The 23392-nt window shown below is 35.0% G+C and overlaps 1 pseudogene; it reads right to left on the bottom strand.

The window, feature by feature from the left end:
- LOC113279400 overlaps positions 1–22727 on the bottom strand; it is a 69944-nt pseudogene extending 47217 nt beyond the window's left edge.
- Between the last annotated feature and the right edge of the window lie 665 nt (positions 22728–23392).

Here is a 23392-nt window from a genome sequence, read left to right as displayed (position 1 = left end):
TCGAAATTAAGGTCGCTCTTATTGTTCTTTCGGGAATGACATAAAATGGGGGAGAGTTCTTTTGAACTTGTGCTTAATGGTAATATCTTGCGGGGTGTGCGGCTGTGGAATTTTATAGGGGTTATCTTGTATCTTAAAACTCCTTGATGAATGCATTTAGCTTCGGCTTTATGATTGCATCTAAATTAAGTTGGTATGTATTTTTTTCTTTTAGTCTATGAAACGTCTCTTATCGGAAATTTCATTAGGATCCCGTTCTTGTACCTTTTTTATTGACAAAAAGGGGAAGAATTAATGTATAGTTCTACTACATATACATATGGTTTTCGAATCATTGTGTAAGGGGGAGTGGTTTCCATGTGAGATGGAGTATCGACTAAGGGGGAGTGATACATATCACCGTAGTATTATTGTTAAAGTCGTGATGCAATTGGACTTTGATGTTACATAATAATACTATGTCACTGTATAATGATGATCGAGAATCTCGATTTCTCTCATTGTTATAGCTACGGATCTTCAACAATGGTGATGCTAAACTTACAACCTTTGGGATCATTGGAGTACTTGGAAGGACGAAGATTTCAGGGAACGTTGAAGATTAGACTATGGAATAGGAGCCACTAAAGTTTATCTTTTTTGTATTCCATATGTATTAATAGTTTTGTCACTAAAATTGACAAAGGGGGAGATTGTTAGAGCATAGCTCGGTCGACCTCGCATGCGTTGCTATATCAAGCATGTTTGTCAATGTTAGTGTTCAGAACTATGAGTCTTGATTTCTAGTCTACATAGATAAGTCTAGGACTAGGATAGAAAAGTGTAGTTGAGCTCAAGGACTTCATGGCGATTCATCATACAACGACGAAGATCTACTCAAGGAACCGTGGAACTTCATCAACAAAAAGGTATGTGGAGACTTGAACTTATCTATCACTCAAAAGTATATCTACTCTATCTCCTGATTCTTATGAGACAAAAGTCGTATGCTATATAGACTGGATCATACACATTTAATATTTCGAGCCGAGTATATCTCGCCTATCTATATCTCGAAATCATGTGTTGGTAAAGCGTTTCGCTTTGATCGGGTTTATCTTCACCTAATGACGAAAGTCATAATGTTTCAATCACTTTGAAAATCGCTTTGACGAGAAATAGTGTAACAACTATATAACGTCCTCTAAGAATGTTTCAATGGTTGTAATGAGAGTTTAGGTGTATATAACCAATGATGGATATAAGCATTGTGTGGTAACACATATGTGCATAAGTCCTATTCATTAATCCGACGTTTGTGAACTTTGTTGATTGAGAGAAACCGGAGGAGTTGGATTTACCAAGTCCGCGAACTCAGTTTGCGAACTCGGTCCGTAAACTTAAGGAAGTTCTCTTATCGAGAATTTCTATTGGGATTTCCAAAAACTCGTTTGCGTCTTTAGTCCGCGAACTGGCGGAAGTCACTTTGCCGAGATTTTCTGTTGAGTTTGGAAAACTACGCTGGTTGCCTTAAGTCCGTGAACTTGTTTGCGAACTTGAGTGGGTTATGATCTAAAGATGTGCTTTGAACATGAAACTTAAATTACTAAGGAATGCAGTATGGAAACCGTGGATATAAAGTTCATGAGCCGATTCAAATCGAATCAAATCATCTTTGTTTCAATTATGTCTTGTGTAGTTACATAAGATCTCATAGCAATTGAACAACTCTCTAACTAGTTCATTTGAGTCAATTGAACTAGTTATGGTGAAGAAGAACAAGGTTAATATGAAATGCTCATATGGTTAACCTTTTGGGTTACTATGTTGAACCAACATACACGTACACGTTTGGGCACGGTTTTTACAAACCCAGTAAACGTATATCTCAAGTGTGTGTGACAAGCTAAGTTCTCGATATAACGGTTGAGAAATATTAGCTTGAATCTAAATCAGGTTTTCATCTAACGGTGAATATTGATTGCTTTGTACCTAAGGCAAAACCCTGATTTGAAGACTATATAAAGGAGACATCTAGCATTGGGAAAAACTAATCCCCACACGTCTGTGTGATACTAGTGCTCTCGCTAGAGTCGATTCTCCTCTAACCTTTGGTTTTCTTCTCTAAAACCAGGTTAACGACTTAAAAACTTCATTGGGATTGTGAAGCCAGACCGATACTACTTTTATCGTAGTTATGTGATCTGATCTTGCATCTTCTATCGTACGAGTACAATCTTATTGATTGGCTTGAGATCGTGAGAGTTCTCCGATAGGCAAGATAAAGAAGTCACAAACATATTCGTCTCACTGTTTGTGATTCCTCGACGTCCTCTTGTTTATACAAGTAAGACTATTGAGAAGTGATTGATTAATCTAGGTTGTTTTTCGGGAATATAAGACCGGATTATCAATTGGTTCCTGTTCACCTTGATTTCATATCATAAGACGGAACAAAAACCTAGGGTTCTTCTGTGGGAGACAGATTTATCCGTTGATATACTTTTCTGTGTGAGACAGATTTGTTTATTATCAAGTCTGCGATTTTGGGTTGCAGCAACTCTTAGTTGTGGGTGAGATCAGCTAAGGGAATCAAGTGTGTAGTATCCTATTGGGATCAGAGGCATAGGGAGTACAACTGTACCTTGAATTAGTGGGAGACTGATTGGGGTTCAACTATAGTCCAGTCTGAAGTTAGCTTGGAGTAGGCTAGTGTCTGAGCAGCTTAATACAGTGTGTATTCAATCTGGACTAGGTCCCGGGGTTTTTCCTGCATTTGCGGTTTCCTCGTTAACAAAATTTTGGTGTCTGTGTTATTTCTATTTCCGCATTATATTTGTTTAAATAATTGAAATAATACAGGTTGTGCGTTTGAATCAATCAATTAGAAATTTGTTGTGCGTTTGAATAAATCAATTGGAAATCCGACCTTTGGTTGTTGATTAATATTGATTGATCCTTGGACATTGGTCTTTGGTACCGTCCAAGTATTCCTTGTGTTTGATTAGGACTCGCTGATTTCTATTAGCTTGAGTAATATCAAAAACAAGAGAGAGATATTAACTCCTTGAGATACTTTTATCTAGATTGAGTCTGACTGTCTAGTTGATTCTCTAGCAAAGTATTTCGGAGTTAGTCCATAGAGATTGCTAAGCGAAATATTGGGTGGTGTTGTTAGACCCCCGCTTTTTTACACATAGCTATGTCCAACGTTTTCATCTTCATGTTTTTAGATTTATTGGTTTTAATTCTAAATTGTTTGGAAGATGATTTTTGCAGTATTAATCTTTATGGTTTTATATATTGCAATATTGTTATGGGATATGTGTGTTTGCGTCCGTGAACTTGATTGTCCCATATCTTGTCAAAAGTAAAGTCGTTCATGAATTGATATGCATGTATTGATGAAAGAATGAATGGACTTTTGACAAATACAAAAGTTAAGCCTATATTGTCAATTATTGATGGAAGATAGATTAAAATCTTTTGTTTGCAAGGATTATGTCTATTGAATGTCGTTATGCAAATAGTGATGGAAAATAGAATGAATCCTTGTGTATTCCGCAGTAATTGATCTTCCCTGATCCATATTTTATGTATTACTGTGAGGCTCCATAAAAGTGTCTTATGTTGAGCGTTAAACAACCAAGTTGATTATTTTTGATTAGTTATGTTGTTGTTCCATAAGGTACTTTATGTCTAGCATTTTGAACTAAACTAATCATCTTGTTTGGTTATTTAGTTATGACTCCATAAGTCTTCTTATGTTTGAGCGTTCATGACTGGGTTGATTGTTTTCATGATTAACTTATTCATTGCTCCATAGACTCTCTTATGTGAGTATGACCAATTAAATTGATTACTTTTGTGGTTAATTTGGTTGTGTATTTCGATTAGATTAATTATGGGTTTACTTGTGATTAATCTAATTGAGCGCTCTTAAGTCTCCATAAGTTTACTTGTGTTGAGCATTTTTGGTTAAATTAATCATGAATTTCTTGTGGTTAATTTAATATTTTGGATACAAATTCATACTTGTATGTGATTTGTTATGTCCAAAGAAATCCTTCTTTTCTCTTTCGGAATTAAGGTCGCTCTTGTTGTTCCCTTGGGAATGACATTTTATGGGGGAGAGTTCTTTTTGAACTTGCGCTTAATTGCCAAATCTTTGTGGGGAGTGCGGCTGTGGAATATTATAGGGGTTATCTTGTATCTTTAAACTCCTTGATGAATGCATTTAGCTTCGGCTTTATGATTTCATCTAGAGAACAAGTTGATATTTTTGCTTTCTTTTGGTCATGAAATGTCTCTTTCGGAAATTTCATTAGGATCCCGTTCTTGTACCTTTGCCAATTTTATTGAAAAAAAGGGGGAGAATTAAATATGTAGTTCACACTAAAAATACATATGGTTTTCGGATCATTATGTAAGGGGGAGTGGTTTCCATGTGAGATGGAGTATGGACTAAGGGGAGTGATACATATCACCATAGTATTATTGTGGAGGTTGTGATACAATTGAACTTTGACGTTGTGTAATGATACTATGACACTGTATAACAATGATTGAGAACTATTGTTTTCTTGTTGTTATAGCTATGGATTTTCAACAACGATGATGTTAAACTTACAACCTTTGGTATCATTGGAGTACTTGGAAGTGATGAAGATTTCGAGTAATGTTGAAGATTAGGCATGTGGAATAGGAGCTACAAAAGTTAATTTATTTATTTTTTGTATTCCATATGTATTAAAAGTTTTGCCACTAAAATTGACAAAGGGGGAGATTGTTAGAGCATTGCTCAGTCGAACTCGCACGCGTTGCTATCTCAAGCATGTTTGTCAATGTTAGTGATCAAAACTATAAAGATTTCTAGACTACATAGCTAAAGGTATCGGACTAGGATAGAAAGTGTAGTTGAGCTCAAGACTCCATGGCAATCATCATACAAGACGAAGGACTACTCAAGGAACTGGTGGATCTTCATCGACAAAAAGGTATGTGGAGACTTGAACTTATCTGTCACTCAAAAGTCTATCTATTCTATCTCCTACTCTTGAGACAAAAGTCGTTTTGATATATAGACTTTCATTATGCACATTTGCTATTTCGAGCCGAGTTTATCTAGCCTATCTATTTCTCGAAATATGTGTTGGTAATCTTTCGCTTTAGCCGAATTCATCTTTACCTGACGAAAGTCATGTTATGTTTCAATCATTTTGAAAATTGCTCTGACGAAAAATGGTCTGTGAATAACGGCTATATCCGTCCTATGAGAATGTTTCGATGATTGAAATGAGAGTTTAGATTACATAACCATTGGTAGGATATAAGCATTGTTGTGGAAACACATATATGTATAAGTCCCTATTCTTTGAACCAAAGTTTGCGAACTTTGTTGATCAAGAGAAATGGAAGTGGCGTGAGCCAAGTCCGCGAACCAAGTCCACGAACTCAGTCCGCGAACTGGCGGAACTTCTCGGCCCGAGATTTTCTGCTGGAGTTCGTGTACTCCTTCCATGAGCTTAAGTCCGCGAACCGAGTTCGCGAACTTGAGCAGGTTATATCTAAAACCTTTTGTTCTTGAACTCATGTTTATTTAAACTAAGGAATGCTTTTGCAAACCGTGGCTATAAAGTTCATGAACCGATTCGAGTGAATCAAACCGATTCTGCTTCGATTGTGTCTTGTGTAGTTACATAAGATCTAAGTAATTGAACAACTCTCTAACTAGTTCATTTGAGTCATTTGAACTAGTTACGGTGAAGAAGAATAAGGTTGATATGAGAGTAATCATATGGCTAACCATTTGCTTGACTTGTTGAACCAACAAATGTTAATGTTTGGGTACGGTTCATAAACCCAAAATTGGACATTTCATTTGTGTGTGACAATCTAAGTTTTCGATCTAACGGTTGGGAAATATTAGCTTGAACCTAATCGGGTTTTCATCTAACGGTGAATATTGAATGCTTTGTTACTAAGCTAACATTGATTGCAAACCCTGATTTAAAAGCGTATATAAAGGAGAACTCTAGCAACTGGGAAACCTAATACCCACACATTTTGTGTCATACTAGTGGTGCTAAGCTAGAGTCGATTATCCTTTAACCTTTGGTTTCTTCTTCTAAACCAGGTTAACGACTTAAAGACTTCATTGGAATTGTGAAGCCAGACCGATACTACTTTTCTTGTAGTTGCATGATCTGATCTTGCATCTTCTATCGTACGAGTGCAATTGAAATAATTGGCTTGAGATTTTATATCTCTGATAGGCAAGATAGAAAAGTAATCACAAACAAACCTCGTCTCATCGTTTGTGATTCCACAATATCTTTTTTCGCTGCGTCGATTAAGATTATTATGAGGTGATTGATAATACTAAGCTGTTCTTCGGGAATATAAGTCTGGTATTATTGATTGGTTCATGTTCACCTTGATTTATCAAAAGACGGAATAAAACTCGTAGGTATATTCGTGGGAGACGGATTTATCTATTATCGTAGACTTTTCTGTGTGATACAGATTTGTTTATTAAAGTCTTCGACTTTGGGTTGTAGCAACTCTTAGTTGTGGGTGAGATCAGCTAAGGGAATCAAGTGCGCAATATCCTGATGGGATAAGAGGCGTAGGAGCATAACTGTACCTTGGATCAGTGTGAGATTGATTGGGGTTCAACTACAGTCCAGACCGAAGTTAGTTTGGAGTAGGCTAGTGTCTGTAGCGGCTTAATACAGTGTGTTTTCAATCTGGACTAGGTCCCGGGGTTTTTCTGCATTTGCGGTTTCCTCGTTAACAAAATTCTGATGTCTGTGTTATTTCTATTCTGCATTATATTTGTTTATATAATTGAAATATCACAGGTTGTGCGTTGTTCAACCAATTAGAATATCCGACCTTTTTGGTTGTTGATTTAAATTGATTGACACTTAGATATTGGTCTTTGGTACCATCCAAGTTATCTCTCTTTGATAAAGTCTCGCAGATTTCTATTTGCTTGAGTAAAGATCAAATCGAGAGATTGAGATATAAACTCTTTGATATACTTTTCATTGATTGAGTCTAACTGTCTAGTTGATTCTTATAAAAGTATATTGGAGTTTGTCCATACAGATTGCTAAGCGAAATATTGGGTGTGGTTGTTAGACCCCCGCTTTTTCAATGGGTCTTCGGTTCTACCAAACACAAGGATCAGTTCTACCTTAATATGGTTACTAGGACCGGTTACATCAATTACCAGGACCGGTTACCATATTCTCATGGTATTACTTGTGATCGGTCACACCAGTTACCAGGATCGGTTACACCAATTACCAGGACTGGTTACACCAATTACAAGGATCGATTACACATTCTTTTGTGATCGGTCACACCATTACTAGGATCGGTTATACCAATTACTAGGATCGGTCACACCAATTACAAATATCGATCATACCATCTTAGGTGATTACTTAGGATCGGTTACACTAATAAAAGTCATACCAATACATAACTCAGGCATTGTGACTAGTTTTACCAAGATACATAACAAGTTATGATCGGTTCTACTAACTCACACATATTGGTAATCCAAAGATATGCAATGAATAACAATACCAATAAGCCTAACGATTTCACTTTCGATTCATAAAACAAGTTCATGAATGTACTTCCTTTAAACGAATGTAAACATTCTTTTCTAAGACGAAATCTTCACCCATACCCATACACATAATCACAATAGCATTCATACGATTATGTCGATGTCTTATATACGAAGTTCAAAAGATAAGCGTTATACTTCGTATTGTAATTCCTTAACACTATGTCTACTAGAGTATAAACATTCACAGCTTCGCAGTTATGTTTTCAATATAGCACGACTTGAAAGATACGTTGGGAATGAAACAGTTCAAGTCAAAATATTACTAACCTCAAAAGGAAGGATGATGTCGTCGATGTAGCTTGTTACTTCTTCACATTTTTCAAGTCTTCGAGTAATACTTGTATGTCTCATTATCCTAATCTTTCTAGCCTAACCTACACGAAGTTGTCTCTGGTACATAATCAAACGACTCTTTAATTAAGTTTTGATTTACTAAAATATGACAACCAAACTTGATATACCAACGCTTGGTGAGTTCAACCGAGCTATGCTCTAACACCTTGCATGGACTAATATATCTTTATTGAAATATTCATATATTCATTTTGTAAAATAAATAAATATATTATTTGTCTCATGTGTGTAAGCCGAAATTCGTATATGTTTTATTGTCTCAATGAATCACCATAATTCCTTGAAAATCATTCAGAGAGTCTCTCAAAATTTCTAAACTCATGAAGAGTCACCCAAAATCTCTTGCATGAAAAGCGTCTGAATGTCTCTACTAATCCCAATTGACTAAGGTACACATACCTAAATAGTTCTGTGAACTCCGAAACTTGGTTGTGCTTAATAGTATACAAATCGGTACACATACTGTGACTGACCTGACTCACGAATGTCTATGGTATTGTACTTTGTACATATACTAACCATGTCGATTATTTCAAATGCAATAAAGTTATTTCTACGAGATAATGATCAAATTTCTAAAAAACACTAGACTTGTTTGATCACATGATTGTGACTCAAGGTTAAAGTCTTAAGTGTGCTTATAAGTTCAAATCGACTAGTTTCGTCTAACCACCTTGAACATAATATTTATACACGGTTCGTTACGGTTTCATCTAACCAGAATGTTTTCTTGTTTATATAAATCAGATTCAAAGATTCATCTAATGGTGGATATTGATTGCTTGGTTCCAAAGCTATCTTAGCTTAAACCTAAAGCAACCTATGCTTTAGATGTCCATAAAAGGGGAACTTCAAGTAACTAGGATCTTTGAATCCCGACACTACTTTTCTTGGGGTCCTAGTTGCAACTAGAGTCGTCATCTTTCTAAAACCTTTTTAGGGTTTAGCGACTACAAAGACTTTATTGGGGTTTGTGAAGCCAGGTCCAGTAATTGTTTATCTTGATAGCTCGAGTGTCCTGATCTTGTTCGATTGTTGAGCTGCTCACTCGACCAAGATATATAGAAATCATCAAAGTTCTCTTCGTCTCAGACTTTGTTGATTCCACAAGTTTTATACTTGTGAGGTGAATAATAATCTAGGCTTCACTTCGGGTTGAATAAGTCCAGATTTTGAGGTTAGCTAGACTTTTTCTATTTCTACCGATTTCCATCCCTTAATCAAACTTTTTGATCATAAAGGAAATTAGATGTAGGATTATCTGTGGGAGGAAGATTGGTTTAAAGTCTTCAATTGAGTTGAAGCAACTCTTAGTTGGTCAGACGTCAACTAAGGGAATCTATTGCGCGGAGTCTTGCTGGGATTCAAGAGGCGTAAAGAACGCAACTGTACGTAACTGAATTGCTGGGAGGGTTTAACTCGGTCTCAATTACATTACAGTCGAACTTAATTGGTAGTATGCTAGTGTCAGTAGCGGCTTAATACAGAACGGTGTTCAAACTGGACTAGGTCCTCAGTTTTTCTGCATTTGTGGTTTACTCGTTAACAAAATTCTATGTGTCTGTATTATTTCTTTTTCCGCATTATATTGTTTATCTTTATAATTGAAATATTACAGGTTGTACATTAATCAATTATAGTAGATACATCCCATCCTTGTTTGTTGGATACAACTAGATTGATACTTGGAAATTGATCTTTGGAATCACAAAGTAAACGCAAGTGATTCAGTAATTAACCTAAACAGTTGGTGGTGTATTTTGGTACCCCTGCATTTTCAGATGCCCTAATAACTCCACTACCCACTATTCGACCACGGTTATGCACGAGTATATACGGTTCACCCCACATGGACATGAAAAAGGAATTCTTCCATACGGCTCATCCCACACGAACATGAAAAAGGAATTCTGGCATAATTTTCCAATAATCTTCCCTAATATAGGTACTAACATGTCTTAGGTATTGTTAGAAGATTTCAGATTATGGACCCATTAAAAATATATGGTTAAGGGGCTCATTTAAAGATTATAGCAACATCCCTTTTTTGTCAGCTAGTGAATTTGCGCTGCATGAACTTTTTGTAGCGCAAACCATTTGTCATTAGTAGGAATTACCAAGAGGTACTAATATAGTAGACCTAGTTAGTGGCAGGTCCACCCATTAAGAAACCATAATGGGAGGTCCAAAGTTTTAAAGAAAGAAAATATTGGACCAAAAATTTTAATTCCAGGTCCGTCACACATGCGAGACCAATTACGTGTAATTTAAAACTTCCAGAAATAACCTTCCTTCTTTTTACAGATATTTCAAGATTCCCAAAATTTTCTCCATTAGTTTTTCTCAAATCCAAAATTTTTCTCTCTCTCCTTTTTCTGCTTCTGGAATTGTCGACCTAGGGTTTCTGCTAATTTTTTTTGGTTTTCAAGTATGTTGTGTGATAATCTTTCATTCTTCTTTCTCCTACTATTTATATTTTTGTCTTTTTGATTTGTTTTCAACTCAATCTTGATGACTAGATCGATTTAGTGATGGTTTAAGTTTGTTTTCAACTGATTCACGATGATCAGATCATAATAATGATGTTTTTGTAACTCGAATTCATTATTTTTGTAATATTTAAGTTAGATTTTTGTTCATTTTTGTTGGTTGTTTATGAATCTTGTAACTATTCGATTTTATGATTAGATTATTATGTTTTTAGCTTCTTTTAACTTTCGATATGATTATATTTTTGTTTTCGCTTCTTTTTTTTTTGTTGTTAAAATCATGTTTGTTTGTTTGTTACAGATTGTTTGATTCAGCAGTACATATATGGCATACCGATATACTGCTTTCATTTTGTTGTATTCATAGTTTTATTTACTTTTTCTGTTTGATCTAGAAGTACATATATGTAATACTGAGAAATAGTTGTTTTAATTTTGATATGCAGTTGATTTTTAGTTATGAGTTAGAGGTACATATATAGAATACTGAAAAGAAATATTTTAATTTTGTTATGTTCATAGTTTTATTTAGTTAACTCGTATGATCTAGCAGTACATATATAAGATAGTGAATTAAAATTGTTTCAATTCTATTATAGTCATAGACTCATTAGTTTTTTTTTTGTCTTTGAGTTCATTTAGATAATGAATCAGCAGTTCATATATGGATTACCTAAAGATGACAAGTTTTTTTGTATCTATTAGTTGTGTGTTAATTTGTTTTTTTGTTTTGTTTTCGCAGGTTCGTTGTTGTTCTTCGTGGTGGATTATAATCTGATTGATAATTTTTCAGGTTAGTTTCATGTAAAATGAGCAGTATTATTTTGATGTGTTCAATGTCTTGTATGTACGGTGCATAATTTCTTGGTAATTCATAAGATTATCTGGAATTGTAATTAGCTGAATCATTGTGTATTGGTTGTACTGTTCATTGTATGAGTTGTTTTAATATTGTTACATCAGGTTACATTTACAGATTCAATATGTGTAGTTCTCATCCAAATATTTACTGTTATTCATATGTGTATTATAAAAAACTTCATTTTGCATACTTTGTTACTTTTGCTTTGAGCATACCTGATTTGAAGATACGTATTTGCGATAATTGGAGATTGTTGTGTCCTTTTGATATTTTTACCATATTTGCGAGAGTTATTTCTTTTTATTCATTTCTGAATGTTTAGGGGTATCCTATGAAGGTTTGGATGATTTTTGTCGAGTACATATTTCACATACTTACGTGTTCATATTTCATGTATTCTTGGTTGGAAGAACATGCATAGTTCTGGACTGACTAATGAGTTTTCTAGGTTGGAAGAACATTATATGTAGAAAAATGTGGGTGATAGTTGTTTACTGTTTTGTTTTTCTTTTCATTTTCATTTTGTGGTGTTCTCCGTAAAATTAGTGCGTAAATGCCGTACTCCAACGTCACAATACATATACATTGTACTGAAGAAAAATCATTTGTTATGTGTATTTTCCAAATTTTTGGTTAACGGTATTTGTTGTTAGTGGTTTACACTACTTGTTATGTATATTTCCCTGATTTGGTTAAAAGAAATTCCAATTTGATTTATTATTTTTTATATTAATGCCTTCACATATTTATTGTGGAGACAGGATAAGCGTACAAAAAAGGATGGAATCGTCGGGAAATACGGTAAGTGGTTGCTATCAGAATGTACATGGATGTTGTTGCTTGGCCCTATTCAAATAAGGATTAACTTATGATGGTGTGACCTGATGATAACACATATTTGTTTGGATGAATACACGTTTATAACATGTGCATGGTAGTACTAAAGCTCATGAAGATCTACATACTACAAGTCTTATTGCATGCATATAACTTCATCTTTTTAACTTGATTATTTGAACCAGTGATAAGTGGTTAAGTTCTTATATGTGCGGTGTTAGAGCATTGCTCGGTCGAACTCGCATGCGTTGCTATCTCAAGCATGTTTGTCAATGTTAGTGATCAAAACTATAAGTCTTGATTTCTAGCCTACATAGCTAAAGGTCTCGGACTAGGATCGAAAGTGTAGTTGAGCTCAAGACTCCATGGAAATCATCATACAATACGAAGGAGTACTCAAGGAACTGGTGGATCTTCATCGACTAAAAGGTATGTGGAGACTTGAACTTATCCGTCACTCAAAAGTCTATCTATTCTATCTCCTACTCTTGAGACAAAAGTCGTTTTGATATATAGACTTTCATTATGCACATTTGCTATTTCGAGCCGAGTTTATCTCGCCTATCTATTTCTCGAATAATGTGTTGGTAAGCTTTCGCTTTAGCCGAATTCATCTTTACCTAGTGGTGAAAGTCATATTATGTTTCAATCACTTTGAAAATTGCTCTGACGAAAAATGGTTTGTGAATAACGGTTATATCCGTCCTCTGAGAATGTTTCAATGATTGAAATGAGAGTTTAGATTACATAACCATTGGTAGGATATAAGCATTGTTGTGGAAACACATATATGTGTAAGTCCTTATTCCTTGAACCAAATTTTGCGAACTTTGTTGATCAAGAGAAATGGAAGTGGCGTGAGCCAAGTCCGCGAACTGGCGGAACTTCTCGGCTCGAGATTTTCTGCTGGAGTTTGTGTACTCCTTCCATGAGCTTAAGTCCGCGAGCCCAGTCCGCAAACTTGAGCAGGTTATATCTAAAACCGGTTGTTCTTGAACTCATGTTTATTTAAACTAAGGAATGCTTTTGCAAACCGTGGCTATAAAGTTCATGAACCGATTCGAGTGAATCAAACCGATTTTGCTTCGATTGTGTCTTGTGTAGTTACATAAGATCTAAGCAATTGAACAACTCTCTAACTAGTTCATTTGAGTCATTTGAACTAGTTATGGTGAAGAAGAATAAGGTTGATATGAGAGTAATCATATGGCTAACCATTTGGTTGACTTGTTGAACCAACAAATGTTAATATTTGGGTACGGTTCATAAACCCAAAATTGGGCATTTCATTTGTGTGTGACAAGCTAAGTTTTCGTGACAAGCTAAGTTTTCGATCTAACGGTTGATAAATATTAGATTGAATCTAATCAGGTTTTCATCTAACGGTGAATATTGAATGCTTTGTTACTAAGCTAACATTGATTGAAAACCCTGATTTAAAAGTGTATATAAAGTAGAACTCTAGCAACTGGGAAACCTAATCCCCACACATTCTGTGTCATACTAGTTCTGCTAAGCTAGAGTCGATTCTCCTTTAACCTTTGGTTTCTTCTTCTAAACCAGGTTAACGACTTAAAGACTTCATTGGAATTGTGAAGCCAGACCGATACTAGTTTTCTTGTAGTTGCGTGATCTGATCTTGCATCTTCTATCGTACGAGTACAAGTGAAATAATTGGCTTGAGATTTTATATCTCTGATAGGCAAGATAGAAAAGTAATCACAAACAAACCTCGTTTTATCGTTTGTGATTCCACAATATCTTTTTTCGCGGCGTCGATTAAGATTATTATGAGGTGATTGATAATACTAAGCTGTTCTCCGGGAATATAAGTCTGGTATTATTGATTGGTTCCTGTTCACCTTGATTTATCAAAAGACGGAACAAAACTCGTAGGTATATTCGTGGGAGACGGATTTATCTATTATCGTAGACTTTTCTGTGTTATACAGATTTGTTTATTAAAGTCTTCGACTTTGGGGTGTAGCAACTCTTAGTTTGGAGTAGGCTAGTGTCTGTAGTGGCTTAATACAGTGTGTGTTTAATCTGGACTAGGTCCCGGGGTTTTTCTGCATTTACGGTTTCCTCGTTAACAAAATTCTGGTGTCTGTGTTATTTCTATTCCGCATTATATTTTTTTATATAATTGAAATATCACAGGTTGTGCGTTGTTCAATCAATTAGAATATCTGACCTTTTTGGTTGTTGATTTAAATTGATTGACACTTGGATATTAGTCTTTGGTACCATCCAAGTTATCTCTCTTTGATAAAGACTCGCAGATTTCTATTTGCTTGAGTAAAGATCAAATCGAGAGATTGAGATATAAACTCTTTGATATACTTTTCATTGATTGAGTCTAACTGTCTAGTTGATTCTCACAAAAGTATATTGGACTTTGTCCATACAGATTGCTAAGCGAAATATTGGGTGTGGTTGTTATACCCCCGCTTTTTTAATTGGTATCAGAGCAGACAAACACGTTCAAGACCTTACAAGTCTGTGTTTGTAGCGATCTGACTCTATGGACAAAGGTGTTATCTCAATTAACGTGCCACCAGTCTTCGATGGCTCAAATTACTTATGGTGGAAAATTGCTATGCGAGCTTTTCTTCAAGCGCGTGATTTTAATCATGGGTATATGTTGTTAATGGCTATGATCCTCCCGTTGTGGCAGTTGGAGATGTAAACGTTCCCAAACCTATTGGTGAATACAGCCCTACTGAGATACTTGCTTCAAAGCAAAACTCCGACGGTTTAAATGCGATCATACATGCCATTACCCCAAATCTTCAGCACCATGTGACTAATTGCACTAAGTCGCAAGAAGCTTGGGATATCTTGGAAACCGTATTCGAAGGTAACTCCAGTGAAAAGGAAGCTAGGCTTCAAAACCTTAATTACGATTGGGAAAACCTTTGTATGGCAGATGAAGAAATATTTGATGAGTTTAATCACAAAGTGTCTGAAATTGTTAATGCATCTTTTGCATTGGGTAAGACTATTCTTGAAAAGGACATTGTGATGAAAATTCTCAGATCGCTACCATCTAGATACGACTATAAGAAGCATGCCATCGTTGAGGGAAATAACCTTGATAATCTTTCCAGAAATACGCTGGTTGGGAAGCTTAAGATCTTTGATCACGAACATTCATCCAAAACTAAGGATGTTGCGTTCAAAGCACAAAAGGACACTAAATTACTTGATGAGAGTAAAAAAGTGTATATATCTGAAGATGATCATTCTGAGACAGATTCATCAGATGAAGATCTTGAAAAGTCAGTCTCGATGATCACAAGACAGTTTAGAGATCTTCTGTTGAAGAGAAGTAAACGGTTCTCCAGAGATAAACCTAAAGCATCAGTTAAACCTCATAATCGTATTCCTCCTAAAAACAGGGAAACAGATGAGACTGATGATGAGGATATTCCTCAGTGCTTTAAATGTAAAGGATTTGGTCATTTTGCAAACGAGTGTCCAAATCATAGAAAATACACTGGGAACAAAGGTCTTGCTGCAACTCTCGATGAAATGTCTGACAGCCATGATTCTAATGAAGACGAGAAATCGTGTTGCACTTCTTGGTGAAAATGTTTATTTTGATAACTGTAGCAATATATACATCAATCTCAATATTCTTTCAGAAGATAATCCAACTAATCTGGAAGAAAAAATGGACCCATTTCTTGGAAACTCTGTTTGTAATGTTTCAGGTTCCACCATGTGTCTAGCTGCATGCACATCTCAGAAGCCTGATTAATATCCTAGTTTGACTGTTCATATTGTTCTCTAAAGGGTCATGAAATTTCAAGGTGTTACAAGTACAAACACCAATTGAGGCACGTCAACAAACTTCAACGAAGAGAAAATCATTTAGCAAGGAAGCTTAAACTTGCTCAGAAGACCGCTGAGGTATGTAGGATCTTATCTTCATCTAAGAAGTTAGTTTCCAAGGATAATCCAAGACCATTAGAGAAGAAAGTGTGGTCAAGTCATTTTGATAGACAGAAGTCTGAGGATTCCTCTCAAGAGGAAAATGATGGACAAATTGTTGTTCACCGCACCGCAACTTGATTGTGTTGATTTGGAAATCTTGTCTCATGTGCCTGATCAAAAGAGACAATGATTTTGTACCTCTCAGGATTTAGGAAAAGTTTTCTTTCTTTTTCTTAGTTTTTGTTCTTCCCTGTCTATCAACAAAGGAGGGTTATTATCGATAATTTGACTCTTTATAGGGTTGTGAGTTGGACGTGTACGAATCTGTTTAAAGGTTTCGAAACCCTACATTCCTTTTTCCTTCCTCAAAACCTCTTTTTTATCTCAAGACTACTTGTTGAGTTCAATTTGTGATTTCCTCTCACAAACCCATACGTTATGGATACTCCAAGCATGATGTCTTCTGATGAAAAAGATGTTAATGTGATTGTTAAGCCATCAATCATAAAGGAAAAAGAAAAATCTCCGTTATCTCCTACCCTGAAAAGAAAACGAAGGAATGTGAGGAAGCCAAGAGTCGTTCCTTCAAACTCTCAGAAGTTTTCTGGTGTTCTTGAAGAGTTGAAGGAAATGCGAAAGGAGATTCAACAAATAAAGGATTTTGTGTATAAGACTCATGAGATTCAGAAGGCCCTGGTTTGACAACATCAACCGAGAAGATTTATTGATATAAACTCCTACCTTAATGAACCTTATGTTCCAATGGTTGTTGACGACAAGAAGTTCGGGGACGATAAAGAATTCTTCAAAGGTCTTATTATCTAGTAAATCTTCTATTTTTCTTGTTTTTTTAGAAGAATAACTAGAGTTTGGAATAGCCATTATTGTGATTACACATAGCTATGTCCAACGTTTTCATCTTCTTGTTTTTAGATTTATTTGGTTAAATTCTAAATTTGTTTGGAAGATGATTTTTGCAGTATTAATCTTTATGGTTTTATATGTTGCAATATTATTATTGGATATGTGCGTTTGCGTCCGTGAACTTGATTGTCCCATACTTTGTCAAAAGTAAAGTCGTTTATGATCGATATGCATGTATTGATAAAAGAATGAATAGACTTTGGACAAATAAAAAAGTTAATCCTATTATGTCAATTATTGATGGAAGATAGGTTAAAATCTTTTGTTTGCAAGGATTATGTCTATTGAATGTCGTTATGCAAATAGTGATGGAAAATAGAATGAATCCTTGTGTATTCCGCAGTAATTGATCTTCCCTGATCCATATTTTATGTATTACTGTGAGGCTCCGTAAAAGTGTCTTATGTTGAGCATTAAACAACCAAGTTGATTATTTTGATTATCTATGTTGTTGTGTCGTAAGGTACTTTATGTTGAGCATTTTGAACTAAATTAATCATCTTGTTTGGTTATTTAGTTATGACTCCATAAGCCTTCTTATGTTTGAGAGTTCATAACTGGGTTGATTGTTTTCATGATTAACTTAGTCATTGCTCCATAGACTCTCTTATGTGAGTATGACCAATTAAATTGATTACTTTTGTGGTTAATTTGGTTGTGTATTTCGATTAGATTAATTATGGGTTTTCTTGTGATTAATCTAATTGAGCGCTCTTAAGTCTCCATAAGTTTACTTATGTTTGAGCATTTGTCGATTAGATTTATCATGAACTTCTTGTGGTTAATTTAATATTTTGGATTCAAATTCATACTTGTATGTGATTTGCTATGTCCAAAGAAATCCTTCTTTTCTTTCGAAATTAAGGTCGCTCTTGTTGTTCCCTTGGGAATGACATTTTATGGGGGAGAGTTCTTTTTGAACTTGCGCTTAATTGCCAAATCTTTGTGGGGAGTGCGGCTGTGGAATATTATAGGGGTTATCTTGTATCTTTAAACTCCTTGATGAATGCATTTAGCTTCGGCTTTATGATTGCATCTAAATAAGATGATGTGTGTTCTCTCTTTTGGTCATGAAATGTCTCTTTCGAAAATTTCATTAGGATCCCGTTCTTGTACCTTTGCCAATTTTATTGACAAAAAGGGGAGAATTAATATGTAATTCATACTACAAATACATATGGTTTTCGGATCATTATGTAACGGGAGTGGTTTCCATTTGAGACGGAGTATTGACCAAGGGGGAGTGATACATATCACCATGGTATTGTTGTTGAAGTTGTGATACAATTGAACTTTGAAGTTGTGTAATGATACTATGACAATGTATAACAATGATTGAGAACTATTGTTTTCTTGTTGTTATAGCTACGGATTTTCAACAACGATGATGCTAAACTTACAACCTTTGGGATCATTGGAGTACTTGGAAGTGACGAAGATTTCGAGTAATGTTGAAGATTAGGCATGTGGAATAGGAGCTACAAAAGTTAATTTATTTATTTTTTGTATTCCATATGTATTAATAGTTTTGCCACTAAAATTGACAAAGGGGGAGATTGTAGAGCATTGCTCGGTCGAACTCGCGTGCGTTGCTATCTCAAGCATGTTTGTCAATGTTAGTGATCAAAACTACAAGTCTTGATTTCTAGCCTACATAGCTAAAGGTCTCGGATTAGGATAGAAAGTGTAGTCGAGCTCAAGACTCCATGGCAATCATCATACAAGACGAAGGACTACTCAAGGAACTGGTGGATCTTCATCGACTAAAAGGTATGTGGAGACTTGAACTTATCTGTCACTCAAAAGTCTATCTATTCTATCTCCTACTCTTGAGACAAAAGTCGTTTTGATATATAGACTTTCATTATGCACATTTGCTATTTTGAGCCGAGTTTATCTCGCCTATCTATTTCTCGAAATATGTGTTGGTAAGCTTTCGCTTTAGCCGAATTCATCTTTACCTAGTGATGAAAGTCATGTTATGTTTCAATCACTTTGAAAATTGCTCTGACGAAAAATGGTCTGTGAATAACGGCTATATCCGTCCTCTGAGAATGTTTCAATGATTGAAATGAGAGTTTAGATTACATAACCATTGGTAGGATATAAGCATTGTTGTGGAAACACATATATGTATAAGTCCTTATTCCTTGAACCAAAGTTTGCGAACTTTGTTGATCAAGAGAAATGGAAGTGGCGTGAGCCAAGTCCGCGAACTAATCCGCGAACTGGCGGAACTTCTCGGCCCGAGATTTTCTGCTGGAGTTCGTGTACTCCTTCCATGAGCTTAAGCCCGCGAACCCAGTCCGCGAACTTGAGCAGGTTATATCTAAAAGGGAAATTTAAGCTAAGGCCCGACCCATGGATAACCCATAATATGAGTCCCCTAGTTAAAAGAAGTTTAAATCTAGGCCCCGAATTATTAAAAGACATCCATACCCTTTTATATATTGTCAAGCCCCGAATTGAATAAAATTTAAATTTAAGCCCAAAATAATTAAATCTAGGCCCAAAATTATTAATGTATAGTGTGAATGTGTAAACAGAAGATACACATGCCAGAAGATACACATCGAAAAAGTAGACATCAAAAAGAACGCATACAAAAAATACATGTATTACTTTAATAGTCATTTATAATATTTTTTTAGCATGTGTAACTAGAAGTTACACACGCATCTGTGTAGTGTAATTGAGAGTTACATATGCATCTATCTAGTGTAATTGAGAGTTACACATGCATCTGACTTGTGTATTCAGCGTCAACTCCAATTCCAGCGAGACCAATACTACAAATAAGCAATTAGCTTTTATGAATTTATCGGAAACCTGAAATATAACAACAAACAAACATGAACCAGTGTCAAAAGAAAAATGCAAAAGAATATTGTTCAATATTTAGGAGAACAACAAAAAATAGTCCATAAAAGTGCTTAATGTTGATAACAGTTACACTGAACAGACATATGAACCAACTCCAAAACAAAAATGTAAACAAATATTATTCAGTATTTAAGAGAACAACAAAAATAAAAGAGAAGAAAAATTGAAGATGCATATGGCTAGTGTAACTAACAGTTATACATGTGAAAAAGCTGAAATATACATTAGTATTTTTTCAATTATATATCAAATTCCAGGTTTAAAACCTCATTGTTTTGTTAAAATTACAGCAGCAATGTTAAAGTTAAAGTAATATGTCGATTGAAGCTATTTCAATCAACTAATAACATATAGAAGTTTCATATTAGGTTACATATAGCATGTGTAACTATAAGTTACACATCTAATTTGCATGTGTAAGTAGTAGATACACATCCATTTAGCTTGTGCAACTAGAAGTTACACATTTAATTAGCATGTGGAACTACTAGTTACACATCCATAGTCTGTCAATGCTAGTTAAATGTGCAAACTGTCATGCATATGGCTTGTGTAATGTGCAGTTAAACAGATGTAAAAGGGAAAATGAGTTAAGTGAAACCATTCTATACCTATATGCTCACCTATATATCCATATACTACCTTTCAACGAAAGAAGTAGCTAGTCGTAAGTAATCAAGAAGGCTTACCTGATAAAGGTGTTCACTTTCTCTGTTAGAATGTTGTACATCTTCTTGACAGCATCCTTGATTTTCTTCTTGTCAGCGCGGATATCAACAATGAAAATAACATATCACCAACAAATAATGTCATAGTGCACTGTGTTAGACTAAGCTAGTAAAAATATCTGGTTTGTGTAGAAAATAACAATGTGTTAAAGAACATCTTGAATACTAAGGCAGTTAAAAGAAGTAAAACAACTAAAAAAAAAAATGAAAAAAGTTCATACACAAGCAAACTCTACTACATGTAATCCGCAGTTACACATGCATATATAATGTGTAAGTCGTAGTTACATATGTCATAGGGATGTGTAATTGGCAGTTACACATGCATATGACATGTGTAATTTTTAGTTATACATGTATCCGAGCAGTGTAAGTAGGATTGACACATGCATTTGATAAGCATATGAAATATCATGCACCACTTAATACAAGTTGCAAATTTAGCAGAATGCAAATTCACTAATTGTCTTATCTAACCCACCTTTCAGTTAGATCCTTGTGTTTGTCAGCATCCAGATTAGCAATGACAACATCTCCTTCCAATTTATAGGCCGAACAACCTTTTCATAGATCTGAAAATAAAGAAAATGAGAGCTTAGAATAAAAAGCATAAATCATATGTGACACCTTAGATGTTGCCTAGAAGTAAGGGTCAGCGACAATGAAATGTCTATTTTTTTACTTACGAGAGCAAGGCTTTTACAGTGACCACACCTGCAAAGGAAAAGAAACATGATAAGTTTACATGGAATAGTCTGACAGCAGGTTAATTCTCAATGAGAGGGAAGCAGCAAGGTAACGTTTTTATTGTCATCATCATGATTTAAAGACGGTCAGTTTTGAAGAACACTCACCAAGGTGCATAAAACTTAACCAAAATGTCTTTGGTTTCATCCAAGACAATCTCATTGAAGTTTTCTCCTGTTAAAACCACTACACTGGAAGGAATTGTTGCGAGCTTCACATTAGTTCCTGCATATCAGAGATGTTTAGAAAGACGATTCTCCATCGAATAAAATAAATTCATACCACATAAAAGATGATATGCATAGATTAGGTTCTTGCAGTCGCTTTAGGTATAATAAATTTTGGGGAGATAAAGAAAGGAAAGGGGAAAGACATCTTCCAAATTCAATACAGGATTCAATAAATTGAAGCATATGTTTTCTCCTTACAGCACAACTGAGAGCTACTACATTATCCAATCCAGAAACAACAGTATAACCACTTAGCACCATTCAGCAATGTACTTAAACAACTGAAGAGATATTAACCAGAATAAAACAGTGAAACGACATCATATGGGAAATTGTTGAATGCTTACCTGCTTCAGTATTCACAAACTCAGTAAAGGCTTCTACTGTACATGGGCCTTCATATCTACAAGGTTTAAGCGATTCAGTTTATGCATATATATATTGCTAACAGCTAAGACAAATGCATTCGATATGAAATACAATACTAACTACACGAATTAAAAGATGAGCACTGTCCTTTTAACTCTTAACACTTACTTCTTTGGCTCCAAAGAACCTTGGGGGAACCACTAAAGTGTTGGGTAACCAGAAACGTTATATTTACCTCAGACACTTTTATGTTCGTCACAGTCGACCTGTATTATATATTACACCATCCAAATCTTAACAAACACACTATAAATAATGAGAATTCCAAACAAACCAGCTCCTTGCGAAAACTCAATATAGATCAAAAGTAAATAAGTTAGAATCATTTAACCTTTCCAATAAGAACATACTTAGCCTTCTTAAAGTTTCCACCAAGCTTCTCATACTCTGGTGCAAGCTTCTTACAGTGCCCACACCTACCCGAAGCCAAAATTTAAATAGGTTAAATGAACAGATAAAAACAATTTTTACGAATACTACACACTTGAAACGTAAAACAAAAATATACTTAGCAGGTACACATGCAATGGCTTGTGTAAACGGTAGTTACACATCCATATGGCTTGTGTAAACTGTAGTTACACATCCATATGACTTGTGTAATAAGAAGTTACATATCCACATGGCTAGTGTCATCTGCAGTTACATATCCATATTCTTAGCACTACTCAAATTCATGACTTTAAAGATACATAATTATTAACATTATTGTTTCCTATTGGCAGGTAAATTTTGAAAGAATTATCCCAAACTACTTGTTAAGGTTGTGTGCAACAACAATTGCAGACTTGACTCCTCTATATCTCTTGCTTAAGTCAATCCTTGACACATTCTAGAAATGCAACTGGAACTTGTCTTCTGGCAGCTTCGCTGCGACCACGCAGTAGGCTACAAAATTGGGAAAACATAAGAAACCAACAAGATTAAAGAGATATATCAATCAAAAAAATTTAAGAAGATAATGAATTATGTGAGTTCATTACACTTCGATATCAATTCACAGATGTATTACGAGAGCTTCTGTTGCTATGAGCGAGTTCAGGTTGCAGAGATCTCAGCTCGTACTTGTTGTGAATCGACAACATCTTCGTCATTACTAGATACTCGGTAAAAGATTGAATTGACAGTGAAACTCAAAGCAGGTTTTCTTCTATTACATACATAGTTCCAGCCGTGATACTAAATTTCATTTGTTGTTATAACTTGAACAAATTTAAAAAATAAACATTAAACTTTATGAAATTTATCAAGAACAGAACAAGTTGACATCATTTCCTATGAAATTGAAAATTAAGATTACATGAAACTCAAATCAAATCGAGGGGTAATAAAGGCGATGATTC

The sequence above is a fragment of the Papaver somniferum genome, chromosome 5, assembly GCF_003573695.1.
Source record: "Papaver somniferum cultivar HN1 chromosome 5, ASM357369v1, whole genome shotgun sequence".
Classification (NCBI taxonomy): domain Eukaryota; kingdom Viridiplantae; phylum Streptophyta; class Magnoliopsida; order Ranunculales; family Papaveraceae; genus Papaver; species Papaver somniferum.
Note: the sequence above shows the minus strand (reverse complement) of the source record. Positions and strands in the feature narration are given on the sequence as shown.